Source organism: Tamandua tetradactyla, chromosome 6 (assembly GCF_023851605.1).
Source record: "Tamandua tetradactyla isolate mTamTet1 chromosome 6, mTamTet1.pri, whole genome shotgun sequence".
Lineage (NCBI taxonomy): Eukaryota > Metazoa > Chordata > Mammalia > Pilosa > Myrmecophagidae > Tamandua > Tamandua tetradactyla.
This window is the reverse complement of record NC_135332.1, coordinates 141,740,811-141,758,086: the sequence shown is the minus strand read 5'-3', so window position 1 is coordinate 141,758,086 and position 17,276 is coordinate 141,740,811. Positions and strand designations below refer to the sequence as shown.

At 42.4% G+C, this 17,276-nt stretch overlaps 1 protein-coding gene across 3 annotated transcripts in view; it reads right to left on the bottom strand.

The window, feature by feature from the left end:
• Positions 1-6,123, bottom strand: part of MATN2 (matrilin 2) — a 200,865-nt gene extending 194,742 nt beyond the window's left edge. For 2 of the 3 annotated variants that reach the window (XM_077167296.1, XM_077167298.1), the window contains exon 1: positions 5,898-6,123. The gene's annotated coding sequence lies outside the window, so the exon portion shown is untranslated. Of the gene's footprint in view, positions 1-5,328; positions 5,604-5,897 lie in introns of those variants that run through there. The other variant, XM_077167297.1, reaches the window with a different exon arrangement.
• Between the last annotated feature and the right edge of the window lie 11,153 nt (positions 6,124-17,276).

Below are 17,276 nucleotides of genomic sequence, written 5' to 3'. Positions count from 1 at the left end.
AGGAGAAGAACCTTGGCTCTGTCACTGAAATGCTGTGTGACCTCAGCTGGGTGACCTCAGTCTCTGGGCTTTAATTACTAAGCCATAAATGGAGAGGTGTGGACTGGAAGCAGTGTTTCTCAACCTAAACAGACCACACAACAGTAAAACTCTGCTATCCCAAAGAGGGAGGTGGGCAAAACAGCCTCTGAGATGATAAACTCTGACTCTGGTCAAGAAGAGAAAGGTGTAGGGAACTGATAAGTATCAAGTACCCACTATGGACCAGGCAGTGAACTGGGAAGTTTGCATATTATTATCTCATTTGTTTCTCATAACTATTCCACAAGATGGATGAGCTCCCAATTTTATGACTCAAAAACTAAGATTTGGAGATGGAAAGATGCTTCTCCAAGGCCTCAAAGCTGGTTTAGTGGCAAGGCCCAGGTTCTACCTGTTCTTTCCTTTCATTACAGCCACCTTTCAGGCAGTCAGTCTACCTATTTAAAAAGGGATTTGAATCACTTCCCCGTGTGTAAGTTCTTAGTCATCAAGTGCAATAATTCTGTCCCTCTAAAACCTCTCTGCCAGACTAGAGTCATTACTTTATGCACTCGCAGAGAAGCTTGCAATACCGGAGTGGTATAAATCACAGAGTGGCACTTTCTTGTCTCCCACCTAAGGCTGGAAGCACTGTCTTCTGCATAGCTAGCAAATGGGAACTGAACTTTTGCTGGGACTCAAGGCCATGGTTATCAGCTGGTTCTAAATGTCAAAACACTATAGACGTTGACTTGACATGGCCTATCTATTCCACCTATCCAAAGATGAAGGCCTGCTAGCCAGCTCAGCCTGTTCAAAACATGAACTCATCTTCTCCCACTCAAGTCCTTTCTGCTCAGCACTCAGACCAAACTGAGCTGCTTCCATGTCTGCCTCTGTATTACAATCTGGCTCCCTGCACAGCTCCCTCCACCCAGCTCCCCTGACTGTACCCAGCACTGCAGCCAATGCTCCATTCTCACCATTTCTCACCCTGACCCTTCCAGGAGCCTCAGAACTGCCCTCCCTGTGTTGGTTCCTTCACCTCCTGGTCCTGTCCCTCCTCTGTTCAGAGCTTGTCCATGGCCTCCCTGTGTAACGTTACAATTCAAGGCCTTCCTTAATGCCCACTGCCCACCACTTCAACTATGGCAGTCGCCACCTCCTCAGCAGACTTCCCAAGGAGTTCCCTGAAGAACCCAGATTCTTGTCATAGCTGGGTGTCATTGTCTATCCCTTGGCCTAGAATGTCTACATTCTACATTGGTCAAAACACATTCATCCCCCAAGGCTCAACTCTCACGTCACCCTCTCTATAAAATGTTCTCCAATTTTCCCAACAAGGATGGACTTTTGTAGTCCCCTGACAATGAGTTTGTGATCTGCTCTAGTTATTCTTTTATTTGCTACCATATCAGCCCCCCACCTAGGCTGTAAGCTGTTCCTTTGGACTACACCTAATCATCTCTGTGTTCTGCCATGATACTGCATTTTGTAAATAAATTTTTAGAAAGTAGATAACAGGTCAACAAATGTTGACTCAAACTGGCCATAGTTTGTGCCCTCCAACTGCCAAGCTCAAGACCACTTCTTCTACCCACTATCTTCGCCTGAATGAAGGCCATATCCCATTTTTTTTCTGATGGGAGACACTCCCAATTTCTTGGCCAACTTGAACATATAGGTTTTTAAAATATAGATGAAATATCAAGTATCTACTTACAATAGCATATCAATTTAGCCACAAGTACATATTTAAAACTACATATTATAAAATAAATTAATTTAGGAATAGTTTTTTTCCTACTCTCATTTCATAAAGCAATGTGTTTCAAATGCTTTTTTTTACCTCTTTAACATCAGTATTGTCAAAATTGAAGATGCTTTTGAGTCCTCCAACATCTTCACTTCTGCTTAGGCTGCCTAGGCCCCTTTTATTTTTCATTTTTATTGACAGATCTTCACATACATACAGTCCGTGCATGACATACAATCAATGGCTCACCACATCATCACATAGTTGTGCATTCATCACCATGATCATTTTTAGAATATTTGGCACAGCACCTCTTGAATCCATGCATGCTGCCATCACTGGAAATTTTATCTCAGTCTACCAGTTCCCATTTATAACACAAGGTCAGCTGGATTTCGTACATGTCCTGGAGGCACAAATTCATAATCTCTACAACTTAACCACTCAGTGTATTGTTCTTTAAAGTGATCTTTAAAAGGATTGTTTACAATGGATGAACCTTGAAGACGTCATGTTGAATGAAATTAGCCAGACACGAAAGGACAGATATTGTACGATCTCACAGCTATGAAATAATCACAACAAGCAAAGTCACAGAGTCAGAGTTCAGAATATAGGTTACCAGAGGCTAGGTTGGGGGTAAGGGATGGGGAGTTAATGTTTAAATTGTACAGAACTTCTATTTGGGTTGACTGTAAAGTGTTGGTAATGGATGGTGGTGATGGTAGCACAATATTGGGAAAGAAATTAACAGCACTGAATCGTTTCTGCAAAGGTGGCTGAAAGGGGAACATTTAGGACATATTCATGTTACTAGAATAAAAATTAAAGAAGCATAGGAAACACAAGAACCTGTAAAACACAATGAAGCCTACTGTAAACGATGACTTATGGTTAATAGTACAGTTATACAAATGTTCTTTCATGAATCATAATAAATGCACCACACTAATACTAGGTGTTAGAAATAGGGTATTATTTGGGAATGCTGTATTCTATATATTTTATGCGTGACATTTCTGTAAACCTAAAACTTAACAAAAAAATTTAATTAAAAATAATAATAATAATAAAAAGGCTCCAATCCTTGCCATCGTGAACTTGTATTCTCAGGAATAATTACTAAACCTGAGCTGAAAGTTTTGTCTCCTATTTTTTACTGCTTTGGTTAATTGACTCCTATAATGATCCCAAACTAGCATTGATTAAGTTAATCTCAGGCTAATGCGTCTTCCTCAAACAGTATAGTTGAAGGTTAGCCAAAGAAAGGGAGAAAGTCCATGAAGGCCAGGAAGTAGCAACTTCTGAATTGAGTTTAAAGAATCCCAGGTCAAATCCTCAAAGATTTGACCAATAGCCTCGACCCCTCTGGTCTTAAGCTTTTCATCTCTAAAATGAGTGCAAACCAACTCATCCTACGGGGAAGGTGCAGGGATAAGCCCTAAACAGAAGTGAGGTAAAACCCTTTGACTAACACTATTTTCTCCAGTAATGACTGTGGTGATCAGCACAGTGCCTCCCCCTGTCAAAGGTGTCTACCTCCTAATCCCGGATCCTGTGACTATGTCACCTTACCTGGCAAGAGGGTCTCTGAGCACTTACTACACCTACACACTGTGCTGGATTAATCTTCACATTTATTATCTCATTTAACTCTCACAACAACTCTAGTTCATTGTATCATGCCCATTTGGTGGATGATAAAACCAAGGTTCAGATAATAATAACAGCAAGTGTAACTAAAAAATCTTGAGCACTTACTCTAAGCGCTGCACATGTGTTACCTGGTGTAATTCTCCCAACAGTCCTATCCCGTTTACAGATGAAGACACTGAGGCACAGAGGGCCTGGGTAACTTTTCCAAATCCTCACAGGTGATTTCCAAATCCTCACAGGTGATGGGTGGCAGGGCTCAGGACTGGACCTGAGACCTTTGGGATAGCAAGATCAGTGCGCTTGGGACTGTGCCCCACCACCACCACCTCTCATCCCCATCAAGAGCTGACAACAGCCGAGACCTCTGGAATCGAGCTCAGCCCTGCTATTCCCTCCCAGCCCCCTTCAGTGTCTGCTGAGCCACAGCAGGGTTCAAGGATGACCTCACAGGCTGGAGTGCCAAGTGGCAACCCGTCTCTTGGGAGGGCTTCCCCGGCACTGTTTACTAGCAACAGTAACGACATGCTCCCCTTTCCCTGGCCCGCTGGAGTTATTCCCACAAGTACATTAAGCAGGAAAGTGGTCCTTAGCCTCCCCAGAAGTGGAGGAAATCCCAGCAAGGACTTTCTTGCACATGCCACAGACCAGAGGAGAGCAAGTCCCAGGAAAAGCATCAGAGACTCTCTCACTAGCTTGACTCTCTCTTAAACCTCGACTGCTCGCTGCTGAATCTTAGCATTTAGTGCCTGCCCAGCTCCACACCCCAGAACATTGCTGGGGCCGGCATTTATACTCACCACGCCCTGTTCAGTCTGCTTTTCCCCAGAAACCTGAGCCTGTCCCTCCCCCTTTCTCCATTCCCCCAACCTCACCCTTTACCTTCTCTTAGGTACCAGCCAGAGCTGTTTCTAAGCTAAGTGTGGAGTTTCCTTCCCGAATCACTAATGGTCCCCTTACTCCTTCCCTATCTTTCAGGGAATCACCATCTCTTTCCCTTTCCTTAAGTCTTGAGCCTCATTACAAGTACCTTTTGCTGACCAGAGACATATGGTACTGGCTGATAAGAGCTTAAGGCATGGCAACTGTTCATGTGTATTTCAGATTCATACTCTGCTATGACACCTCCAGCAAGTGACCTCAGGCCTCAGTGGCTCTAGACTGCCAGGTCTGCCGGAGTAAGGAATCCTGGAGCACTGATGTGTAGAAAAGAGAGGCCTGGCAACACGCGGTGTGAGACTGAATTCTATCAACAGGAATCAGTGTGGATGGCTGAGAACATGGAAGGTGAAGAACCACAGGTATCTGCATTCTTCATAGGGGAGTCTAAAGGATCACACTTTAGGGACTGAGAAGAAACTTTTCAGATCATAAACCCATCTTGATATTTTAATATGGTTTTTTGAGTCTGTTCTTGAAACCAGGAAGGGAGAGCATGCTGGATTGAATGGTTATTCCTGTGGATTATTTGCCACGCTCACCCATCCAGATAGATCCTCTCTTCTTAAATTGGGAAATTTGCTACTATCTGAAGTCCTGACTTTTTCTGGAAAGACAGGTGATAGAGTGCACCATCTCACCTTAAAGGTGCTCCTGAAACTATTCTAAGGACTTGTAGTATCTCACTTAATCCTCACAATCCTGTAGATATTATCATCCCCACTCAGACCAGGAAGCCAAGGTCACCAAGCCTGTGAGCCTCAAAGCCTGGCTGAAACCTGCACGCAAACCCTGGAGGTCTCTGCTCTTCACTGTCTCCTGTCTTCCCTTCGACTACCTCAAAGGGCAATAGTGAGAGGTCTTGGCTCCGATGCATCATTACTCCCTGATTTATGAGAATTTGGAATTCTGTCAGTCGGACTGGTTCAGGGTGTAGTATGTGTCCCTGAGGAACGTACCTTCCTGGGCGAAGTCCTGGAGTCTCTTCCAAGGTCTCCCTTTCTTTCCTTCTTTTTTTTTTTTGGTCCTCTCCCCAAAGCATCCTCTGAAAGGGGTCTCTAGTAACTAACTCAAAATGCCCTCCCCTTTCTCTTCTTCCTCTCGCAATTAGGGAAGCTGACTCCTTAGCTGTCAGATAGAGAACAAAATTTGCATGTCGTGGGTCATTACAATACCACCCTCCCAAGGGAGGGGAGGGCTTGAAGTCATCTGGGCTGCCAGCTGGATAGGAATCACCCTGGACACTCGTTCAACAAGTCTCCCTCTCACTGTGCGGGTGCACACCGGGTCTAGGTGCCCTCGCTGCAGGGGAAAGCGCCCCTACGTGCCGTTCCGCGCCGGCGCCGCCCCCTCGTGGAGCGCCCGGCACCGGCTCTCGCCAGAGGGGGCCTGGAGCAGCACGTTCCCGAGGAGGAGGGGACGCCCGGCGCTGGGGTCCGCGGATGCGGGATCCTGGGCGTGGGTTGGACTGTGGCCCATTCGGGACGCTGGGCCGCGCAGAACCCGGGGCAAAGTGTGCCGCGCTCACCTGCAGCCACAGCCGTGGGCGCCCCGGGAGCCGCGAGACAGGGGCGCAGCCACCTCCGTCTTCCTCGTGGGCCTCCTCGCTTCTCCGAGAGCCGCACCTCTCTTCTGGGGATCGCTCGTGGGAGCCGAGGAAGAAGCCCGAGCCGCCGCCGCTGCCGCTGTCTCCTCCTTCGCCGCCTCCTCCAAGTCCCATCCCAGAGCGCTCCCCTCGCTCGCTGGCTGCCTGGGAGGCTCTGGGCAGGGGCGGGCGGGCGGGCGAGGGAAAGGCGGCGCCGCGGCGGGGGTGGGGAGCGGGCCTGGCGGGCCGGGGCGGAAGGAGGGGTGTCCTCTTTGAGGATGGGGAAAGCGCCGAGAGGGAGCCACCGCGAGTGTGGCCCCACCCCGCAGGACAGCTCCGGGAGCAGGGGTCCTGGCCGTGCGCTCTGCCAGCTCCCACCTAATTCGGCCGGGAAGCTGGGATCGGACTCCAGGGGTCGGGAGCCCCAGGCTCGGAACAACCGGGCAGCTTTCGGAGCTTGGCAAGGGGGCGCGCCTCCTGGGGCAAGGGAGGCATGGTAGGGCCCCTATATTCTGAAGGGAGGGTCATGATCTGCGGGAGGCATCCATCGATGACGATGATGAAGAAAAAAGTGATGAAAATTATGATAATTGATGACAACTGGAGTTGTGGCAGTGCCCGATCACCCCACCAGTGCCAGCCGCATTAGGCAGAGGACCCGGACCAGGTCCGGGGGTTGGGGGAGGAAGGGGGATGCAGGAACGGAAAGAAGACAAGGTTCCTAGCCTGAAGGAGGGGTGAAAGTCTAGTTCAGACAAGACTTTTGCAATTATTGGCAGACATTCATAACTTTGTAAAGTGGGGGAACTTTACCTTGCCAGTCCCCACCGAGCCTTGGAGGGATGGAGATGACACAGGAATTGGGCAGTGGAAGGGAAAGGGGCTGCCATCCCCACCCCACCAGCAATCTCTGCTCCTGGCCAGACCTGGTGAGTGGAGCGGTCCAACAGGCCTGGACGATCTCCTAACAAAGGTACAGCAGATTCTGTCTCTAAACCACTAGCCTAAAGCACCCAATTCAGGTTTTAACAAGCTATGGGGAGAGGCTGCGGAACTAATGAATTTCAAAACTTTAGATGTGTCAGAATGATCATTCAAGTGCTTGTGGCTACCTTTGTTTTGTAAGTAACGATTACTTCTATTTGATGATAGAGTTCGTTTCTGAAATATAAATAAAAACCATGAACAAAAATATATTCTTCAGAAAGGGCTCCAGAAGTAGGTAATTATAATTCCAGCCATAAAGCAAGGGGTTAACATTAGTGCCATGAACAGCTCAGTGGTACCATAACGCCAAGAAAGAATCTTGGATTCCATTTCCCCTAACTTACACCCACTGGGGGCTCGTAGCTGGGGCACTGATTAGAAATAGTTTCTTTGTCCATCTTTGGGAGGAGGTAGGTGGAGGTCAGAAAGCAGAGGAGAGTCTTCAGGAAATGTTTGGTCTTGGAAGTCTCGGATCCTGCAGAAGAAAATTCTTTCTGAGTCTGGGCCAGTGAAAATCCCCTAAGGGCTAGAGAAGTTGAGTTACAGTTTATGGAAACTTACATTTAAACTGTGTTGCCTTATTCCAAGACACCGGTATGATCCAGTAATTTATCAGGAAAACAATAGCAATCCCACAATCCTTCTCAATTTAAGGAAATGGCAATTTAGTAGCTGATCCCAGTGACTTTGGTGTATGCCAACTAAAATGGGTATTTTCCCCCAGGGAGTTCTATCAGAATTCTTCAGACTCAGAAATCTCTGTACAGAGTGCCTCTGGCGCCAAATCAAATAGTCAAATGAACTGTTCTACCTTGTGGGCTGATACTCAGGTTTGCCAGAATAAAAAAAAATGAAGCAAAAGCAAGCTCGATGTGCTGAAATAGCAGAGAGCTTAAAACGCCACACACATAATTCCTTAAGTTCCTGATTTCTTTCACAGTGACTATAAATTGATGATGATAAAGGCTAAAGGAGAAAGCCCGAATCTGCCAGAGCCACTGCTACTCTCTGGGTGTACAGAAAACCTTCTTCAGAGTAAGTATGGAGTTGAGATTTTCAGTTCTCATGTGGACACTCATGAGAACAGACAATGAGGGTGTGTAGTATCTCAGAGTTCACAAGTTAGTTGGAATTGCTAACTGTTTAAACCAACGACACCTAGTAGCTGTACTCTTTTTTTGGTGGGGGGAAGGTCGGGGGCGATGCATGGTCCAGGAATCCAACCCGGGTCTTCTGCATGGAAGGTGAGCATTCTACCACTGAACCACCCGTGCACCCTAGTAGCTATACTCTTGATCAACACTCAGTTCTCCATCTCCACATGGGGTCTATTACCGAGTAAGGGTGGAGGAGATGAGGCATGTCATTTGACCCACTCATGAAGCACCTCAAATACAGAGTTTTGAGAGAATGTGTATTTATTTGTTCCTTGTAAGCATCAGAACTTTGTTTCACAACAGAATCCTTCCTACTAGGGACCCAGCTATGTGGCCCTAAGAGCACTTGAAACTAGACTCTGTATAAAACACAAAGGGACCAGAATGTGAGGAAATCAAAGAACAAACAGATTGGTTCACAGACCCATTGCCTAAAATAAATTGTGTACCGAGTAAGTAAGGAGAAATGTAAAACTGCAATGTCACCTCATTTGCACTGCATTTCTTTCTGAAGCTATTGCTGTTCAGTTCTATGTAAACTATTGGAGTACCTTTACCCAAGCAGAAGGGCAAAATGTCTCACATTTCCCCATCGGGCCAGTTGATCATTTGTAGGAGCCCTACGAGGCAGTGGCCAGGTTCCCATTCTAGCCCAGATTAGGGAACCCATCTGGGTACTCCGTCAACATAGACAGTTGGTTCCATGTCCAGAAATTACAACTATGGATGGTCATCAGAGGGTCCTCCTGAGGATATACTGGCTAATGGTACATTGTCCCAAGTGAAATGGTTTCTAAGTAAATATATCATCCCACCTTGGAAAGGCAATATGAAAGATGATCATGTAAAGATAGTTGCAAGTCAAAAATTGCAAACAATACTCATTTCAAAGAGAACTCGAATGTCTTTAAGCAATCTTGAACTTGGACCATGAGCTCCTAGAGGACAGGGACTAGGTTTTTGGCTTATTTGCAATCCCTTGCCAAATGCTGTGCTATGGAAGGGACAGGACTGCTGTGGTTCTAACCAGGACTTTATAGTCTTGTAACTTTCATTTTATCAGGATGACGAAGCTACCTGTCAAGGATAAGATAATAGGCAGGGATGGGGAGCCTTGAAAAAATTGGCAAGAGTGAGCAGAAATCTGACCTGACGAAGTTGAAACACTGCCTGTCTCCCTGGAGACCGGGTTCCACTTTTGGAACGGAGGATGAACCTCTTATGAGTGAAGTATCACTCAGAAACACACAGATTGCTAATTCTTTCATCCCTTAAACCTAGGAATTGTCACAAAGAATTCTGCTACTAGAAATCAATAATCACATCGCTGTGAAACACAACTACTTCCACTCTATGCCTTTAATGAGCCTACATCTACCTTGGTTGCCTGGTTTTAGATTGCAAGATATTTGGGCAACGACCTTGCACATCTGTCCTGTAAAATCCCCCAAATGCTGGCAGAGCTCAGTAAGCAGGGACTCAAGAATGACAAAAATATCAGGTCAGGATTTTTCCACATTTTTCCTTGACAAAGAAAATAATTGGGACATGGTATTACCTGGGTCCAACAGAAGGGGAAACACTGTACATGGTCTAGTTGAAAAAATAAGGCAATGAACTGCTGAGAGCCACAATAAATCATAAGATGGGGAAAAATAAGCTTTAATGCAATCAAGCGTGCAATTTTGTTAGCAGAGCAGTCTCTGAAAAGAAGCAATGGAAATGTCTTGACTCACTAAAAACAAGAATTGACAAAGCAATTCCCAAGTATGGACGAAAACCATTGACTACATGTGCATTACTATCTCATGTAAGTATAAATATATGTAAGTATCATATATTTAAAAAAAATGTTAAGAAGAAGATGGAATAACAAAAGATTTAAGAATTGAAAATTTCCTTTAGTTAGAACGAAATTTCTGAGAGAACTCAGCATCCGTGACCTGGCCTAATGAGAAGGTCATCAACCAGCACTGCTTCACCTTTAGCTCCATCCTATCAATACTTCCCTTTCACATTCAATATCAGGCAGAATAGTGTGCCAGAAGAATTTTTGAAAATCAGTTAATATAATTCACTATATCCATAGAACAAAAGACAAACCCCATATGATTTTAGTAGACACAGAAAAAGCATTTGACAAAATCCTACACTGTGTCATAACACTCAACATACTAGAAATAGAAGAGAGCTTCCATTTCTCAAGTAGAAGATAAAAGCCATTTACAAAAAACTGATAAAGGGTATCTACAATAAAATCCATAGCAACATTATACTTAATAACTTCCCCTCTAGGATGAGGGAAAAGACAAAGATGTCCTCTCTTGTACCACTTCTATTCAACACTGTAGTGGAAAGCCTAGCCAAGGTAAGAAATTAAGTAAAAGGCATCCAGACTGGAAAGGAAGAAGTAAAACTATCACTATTTGCAGATGATATAATCTTATACATGGGAAATTGTAAGGAATGCACTAAAAAACTATTAGAACTAATAAATGAGTTTAGAAGAGCTGCAGGATACAAGACCAACATATAAAAATCAATTGCATATTCCTATACATTTGCAATGAATGACCAAAATATGAAATTAAGAAAACAATATCATTGAAAAGAATACCTAGAAATTTAACAAATGTAAAACCTATACTTTGAAAACTAGAAAAGATTATTAAAGAAAGATCTAAATACAGTTAGACATTTCATGTTGATAAATCACAAGACGTGTTAATATGGCAATACTCCCCAAACTGATCTACAGGTTCAGCGTAATCCCTCTCAAAATCCTAGCAAACTTCTCTGCAGTAATTGATAAACTGATTCTAAAATTCATATGGAAATTCAAGGGACTTTGCCAAAACAATCTTGAAATAACAAAGTTGGAGGACTTATACTTTTATGATTTCAGAACTTACTAATACAAAGCTACAGTAATCACGACTGTGGTTCTTGCATAGAGATATATAGATCAATGGAATGTAACTGAAAGTCCAGAAATAAACCTTCACATATATAGTTAATTTATTTTTGACAAGAGTGCCAAAGGAAACAATCTTTTCAACAAAATAGTACAAGGACAACTGGACAGCCACATGGAAAAGATGTTGGACCCCTACCTCACACCAAATACAAAAATTAAATCAAAATGGATTAAAGACCTAAAAGTGAGAGCAAAAAACGTTGCACTCTTGGAAGAAAGCATTGGGGAAAATCTTCATGATCTTGGATTTAGGAAATGATTTCTTAAATGACACGAAAGACACAAACACACACACAAAGCCAAAGGCACAGATAATTTGGACTTCATCAAAGAACTTTTATGTTTCAATGGACACCATCAAGAAAGACAACCTGCAGAAGGAAATTTTTGCAGATCATATATCTGATAAGAGCCTTGTATCTAGAATATATAAAGAACTCTTACAACACAATAAAGACAAATAACCCAATAAATAAATGGGATAAACTTCTGAATATACAGGAAGTATACAAGAACATATACAAAAGATCATCAAGAAAACATACAAATGGCCAACAAGGAGTTTCTTTTTAATGACAATGTTCTAAAACTGACTGTGATGATGGTTGCTCAACTATGTGAATATATTAAAAACCACTGAATTGTACATTTGGGTAATTGTACATGGGCAGTGGTATGGTATGTAGATTAAATCTCAATAAGGTTGTATACACACACATACACACACACACACAATTTTTGGTTTATTGGGAAGGGGGCATGTTTTAATTCACAGCACTCATGCAAACTCTTTAGCCTCTAATTCAAATCAGACCTTTCCTTTTATTCCTTTGCGCACCCTCCCTGAATGTTCTCCTTCCTGTACTCTTACACCTATGCAGGGACTTCAAAAAGTCAAAAATGGCTTCTTGCTCCCTCTCTCAGCCTCTGTTCATGTTCCTCCACATACCTTCTGGAATTTGCATGCCTTTCTTGCATTCCACCCCAGTGTGTTTGCGCTGCAGGAATTGCCTCCTGGTGGAAATCGTACTAGTGTCTATCATACCTGCCACACAGGAATTCTCATCTCTTTACTATTGAAATCCTAATATCCTTGTAAGAATGAAAGACAAACTAGATTTTGTAGTTTGTTTAAAGGTTTGAAAGACAAACCTAGTCTTTCACATAGTTTATTTCAATCCAGAGCTCCCAGGAGGTGAACATACATCACTGTACTTTAGTTGCATGTTGGCTGTTCAGAATCCCCCTCTATCCCCTCCTACTCACCCCCCACCCCGCAAACCCAAGGCCAACTGGGGCCAAGCCTCAGAATCCCATTGGTCATTTATTGTTTTAGATTTGGTCATTTATTGTTTTAATGATACAATGTTGCACTAGAAGAGGGGAAAGGAAAATCTCCAAAGGGAAGGCAATTTACTTTTATCTTCAAAGAGCCCTGCTGAATTGAGCTCATATAAAAGGAACTTTTATATGGGTTCTCAAGATTATATTAAGAGTTAAGAATGCTGCTTCAAATTTAAGCCAAACATTAACTAGCCTCTTATCTTAGTGGTCCTTTAATCTCTGTCTTCAGAGATCAATCACTTTATTGCTGTGTTTTTTGACTATCACCTTCACAGCTTTCTTCTAGAAGTCAAGATGACTCAACCCCCACCCCAGCAGATGCTCCAGCTGTAGCTTTGGCAGGGTTTGCTGGAGGAGTGACCTTCCCTTGTTATGTTAATTGCACGGTCTACAGGAATTTAACTTTTTTTTTCTTTGAGTGGGAAATAGATGTTGAGCTTGAGCCTCACTGAGTCATTCTCATGAATTTGTCAGTTACTAGGGGTGGGAGTACAGGTGTTTTTTTCTTTTGTGTGCCTTTATTCTAGTAATTTTTTTTGAATTCCTTCTATTTGCTAAACATGTGCCAGGCACATAGAATAACAACACTGACACAAACTGCATTCACATCGTGTGTAACCTACTGGGGGATTATTTCATGTGACAGTAACCATACAGAGTGAGAAGTTCCTTTATTGGGGACACTATGTACCATGGTATCTCATAGACCAGGGGCTCATAGACTTCCAGGAAGAAATGACTTCCAATTGAGGCCCAAAGGATGAGTTCTTATTGGCTTTATTTTCTACTTTTTCCCCATAAATTACGTATGTAATTTTATTAAAGCCCCCAAGTTTATACTGTTTTGTGATGTCAAAGTCATACCTGGATTCTCTATTAAGATGTTTATGGAAGTTGGCTCTCAGAGATACAGTCGATATGGCACATGAACTTCACAGGACAGAATAAAGCCTACATTCTCAAAATAAATGACTGCTGTAGATAGTTTGATTGAACACCATAAGTACTTGGAATCTTGGTTAGGACATGATTTGGTTTGTCCAGTGTGATGCCCTGATGAATCCCAGAGTGATTTGATCAGTGAGTGGAAAAGTATTTGCAAAGCCCCCTTCGGGGAATGGTGAGAACAGGGAGAAATTCAACTTCCCCAAGTTGAATTCTTGATATTCTCACAAGCAGTGTGGACAACCAAAGCTATAGGCTGAGCCCCCAGTCTTGGGGTTTGTTCATATGAAACTTAATCCCACAAAGGATAGGTCAAGTCTACTTAAAATTTAGGCCTAAGAGTCACCCCCAAGAGAGCCTCTTTTGTTGCTCAGATGTGGCCTCTCTGTCCAGCCAACACAGCAAGCAAACTCACCACCCTCCCCCTTCTATACGTGGGACATGACTCCCAGGGGTGTGGACCTTTCTGGCAACGTGGGACAGAAATCCTAGAATGAGCTGGGACTCGACACCAAGGGATTGAGAAAACCTTCTTGATCGAAAGGGGGAAGAAATGAGACAAAATAAAGTGTCAATGGCTGAGAGATTCCAAACAGAGTCGAGAGGTGGTCCTGGAGGTTATTCTTACCCATTAAATAGATAGTGCCTTTAGTTAAGGCGTAACAGAGGCTGAAGGAAACTGCCTGAAAATCTAGAGCTCTGTTCCAATCGCCATGTTTCTTTGAAGATGATTGTATAATGACATAGCTTTCACAGTGTGATTGTTTGATTGTGAAAACCTTGTGTCTGATGCTTCTTTTACCTACCTTATGGACAGATGAGCAAAACATACGGATTAAAAGTAAATAATAGGGGGAATAAAAGTTAAAATAAATATGATCATGAAGATGAATATATAACCGTGATGAAAAAAAGAATGTTCACATTGTATGTTGATTGGTTTTATTAATAAAATTTTTTTAAAAATTAAATAAATGACTGCTCTATCCTATTTGATAAGTGTAAAATATACAAAGTGGTAACTTTTCAGGGGGCAGAGTCAGGGAAGGAAGTTATATCTTGAGGTCCTCAACTGTCCCTTCCAGATAATACAAACAAGTTACACAGTTAAACATATTTAACTAGCCTGAGTTATGATGCTTGAAATCTTAATATGTGTATTTTTCACAATGAAGATAAATAAGTGCAGTTTAAAAGGAAATTTCTCACTTAAAACAATAACCAGATTTTAAAAGGAAGAAAAGTTGATTTTCTTCCTAGCTGAACAGGTTCTTCATAAGAATGGAAAGGTATTTACACAGCAATTTCCAGTCCATTTAATAGGAATTTGACAGCTTTACTTATTTAACACCAATCTCTTGTTAAAGAACCTCCCCAAACTTTACAATATTTAAAATACTGTGTGGTTTGTATGACGTGCATGTGCTAAGAACTCAAATTAGTAGAAATGAGCCATGGGTAGCACAAAGTGAGAGGCTATGTATAGAATTCTAGAATTCTTGATATCTCAAAAGTATGCACTGCCCACTTAGATGCACTCAATTGGTGTTTAAATCTTGGCTTTGACACTTGGTGCATGACTTTGGAACAGTTATTTCCTTAATGGGGGGGGTTTGCAGTCAGCAATTTTCAACTTGAGGCAAAATGAGTATCAAATGTGAGTAGGTTATCATGATATAGGTGACTGGGAATCAGTGTGAAAAGCAGGATAATAGAGCTGCTATCACCACCTATGGAAGGAAATGAAAATTAACAAAAAGATCTAAAGTTAAAACAATTAAAGGAACACCCTGTGAAAGTAAAACAGTGAAATAGAATAATTAAAAATACATTCCTCTGGAGCAGCTAGAAGGAAAAATATGAAAGGATCGTATGGTAGCCCACGACAAACTCTGGGATCTCTTCTGTAACTACTTGTTGAAGAGTGCTTTGATAACTATTGCTTTTTTCTTTGCTTTGTATATATGTTATACTATACAATAAAAGAGTTCATAAAAAGAGTGGGATAGAAAAATCAAAGGTGATGGTGGAGTTATACAGAGAAGGTAGGGTTTAATAAATGAGTATGATTGCTGAATCATTACATTGATATTTCTTTACTCTCCAGTACCTTAGAGCAGCTAGAAGTAAAAACCCAAAATTGTGGAATTGTAACCCATACCAAACTCTGAAATCTGTTCTACAACTAATTGTTGTGCTGTGATTTTAAATTTATTGCTTTCTGTGTATGTTATTTTTCACAACAAAAAAAAAAAGTAAAAAAAAAAAAAATACATTCCTTTAGCTAAAATGCATATTGGGTGAAAAGTAACATCGTACAAAGGTCATTGCACTGGGCTCCAGGAGTATCTTCTCCACACATGATACCAGGGTCCTTTATGCAGCTGCTGGTCACACAGAGAACAGAGCCATCCTTTGTGTTCCCAGGGCCAGGGTTTTCCTCAGGTGGAAACCACAGGTAGAAGCTTTTTTTCAAGGCCTCAGTGAATACCCCTAATCTAGGATCCCAGGAATCAAGACCACGTCACCGATGCAACTTTTCAAGTTGTGAGCAGGTATAGTGGGAGCTGAGACACTACAGCACCTAAAGTGTGACTGGAGTGGCACACACAATGACATACTTGATCAAAGCCACTCTGTGAAATTCAACTCAAAATCCTTACTTTTGGTTATCTATACCCAATCTAGCCCACACCACAGTCTCCTGCCAAACTACACTTGCTCTGTTACAGCAATAGGCTCTGGACAGCTTGGCATACAGTAAGGAATAGATATATTACTGTGGCTTTTGGCCTTGACGTCAACTTTTTCTGGGTTGACCAAGCGACAGCTTCTCTCCCCCACTGTCTGGGAGTCCTAGTCACAAGGTTGCAGATCTGGCTGACTTCCATACATGAGCCATTTAGTAGGAAACTTGGCCAGTTTAGGGAAACACTCCATGAGTATGAAATGCCTCCTTTTTCCTTCCCTTTTAGAACATGCATCTGAGCTGCCATTTTAATAGCCACAGGTGCTATTTTTGGTGCTTGTTAGGTCTGAAGGGAGGGAGCCCTAAAACGACTCAGCCTCCACTTTATGCTGGCAGTTCTTTTGCAGGAATTACACTTTCCATACCTTGGCAAAGACACCTGTCTTCTCCTCTCCAGCCCATGAGAAACTGCCTAAGTGACTAGTAGCAATACTATTTGTGATATTTAAGTCCATATATAAGCTGATTGTAGAAACTAATTTTTTTTTAATGGAAATATTTTTAGCTTTAGTTTCCCTCTATCATAAAAGCTTAGTTTGCACAGCAAGCTTTTTCCCCTCAAATATAATACAACCTTCTATGCAGAAGAGAACTTAAATGGTTGCAGTCTAAGGTATTGGTTAACAAATTGAGTGAAAAGACAAGGAAGTAAATGAGGTGCAGTCTGATTAAGCAGTCATACTAAACAGATTTTACGGCCAAAATAGGCAAGAAGAAGAAAAGGGGAAAAGTTTCTTCTATTCTCAGGGACAAGGACATCAGACTTGGGGAGATGCTGCAAATAATGTTCTTTTTAGGTAAGAAAGACCAGGAAGGAAGGTAACTAGTTTATTGGTCTTTATGTTCTCCTATATGACTTGGCATTCTGGAAATCTAAATAGCTCATTCACAGAAGCTGTTTCTAGGGTGGATAGACCACACTCTAAGCCAAAAGGCGTAAACTGTCTCTTCCCCTCTCCCCCAGCAAGTCTTAAAACCATCTCTCCTACATGGGCTGCTTATACCTTGTGGTGCTGGGCTGAATGCACGGGGTCAAGAGAAAATATATAAAACTAAAGTGTTCCATCAATAAAGTAACCAAGAAGCATACATTCATGAGAAAAACTTAGGCAATAATTATTCTTCTATATGGACAACAAAAATGGGGAAAGGGATTTAAAATG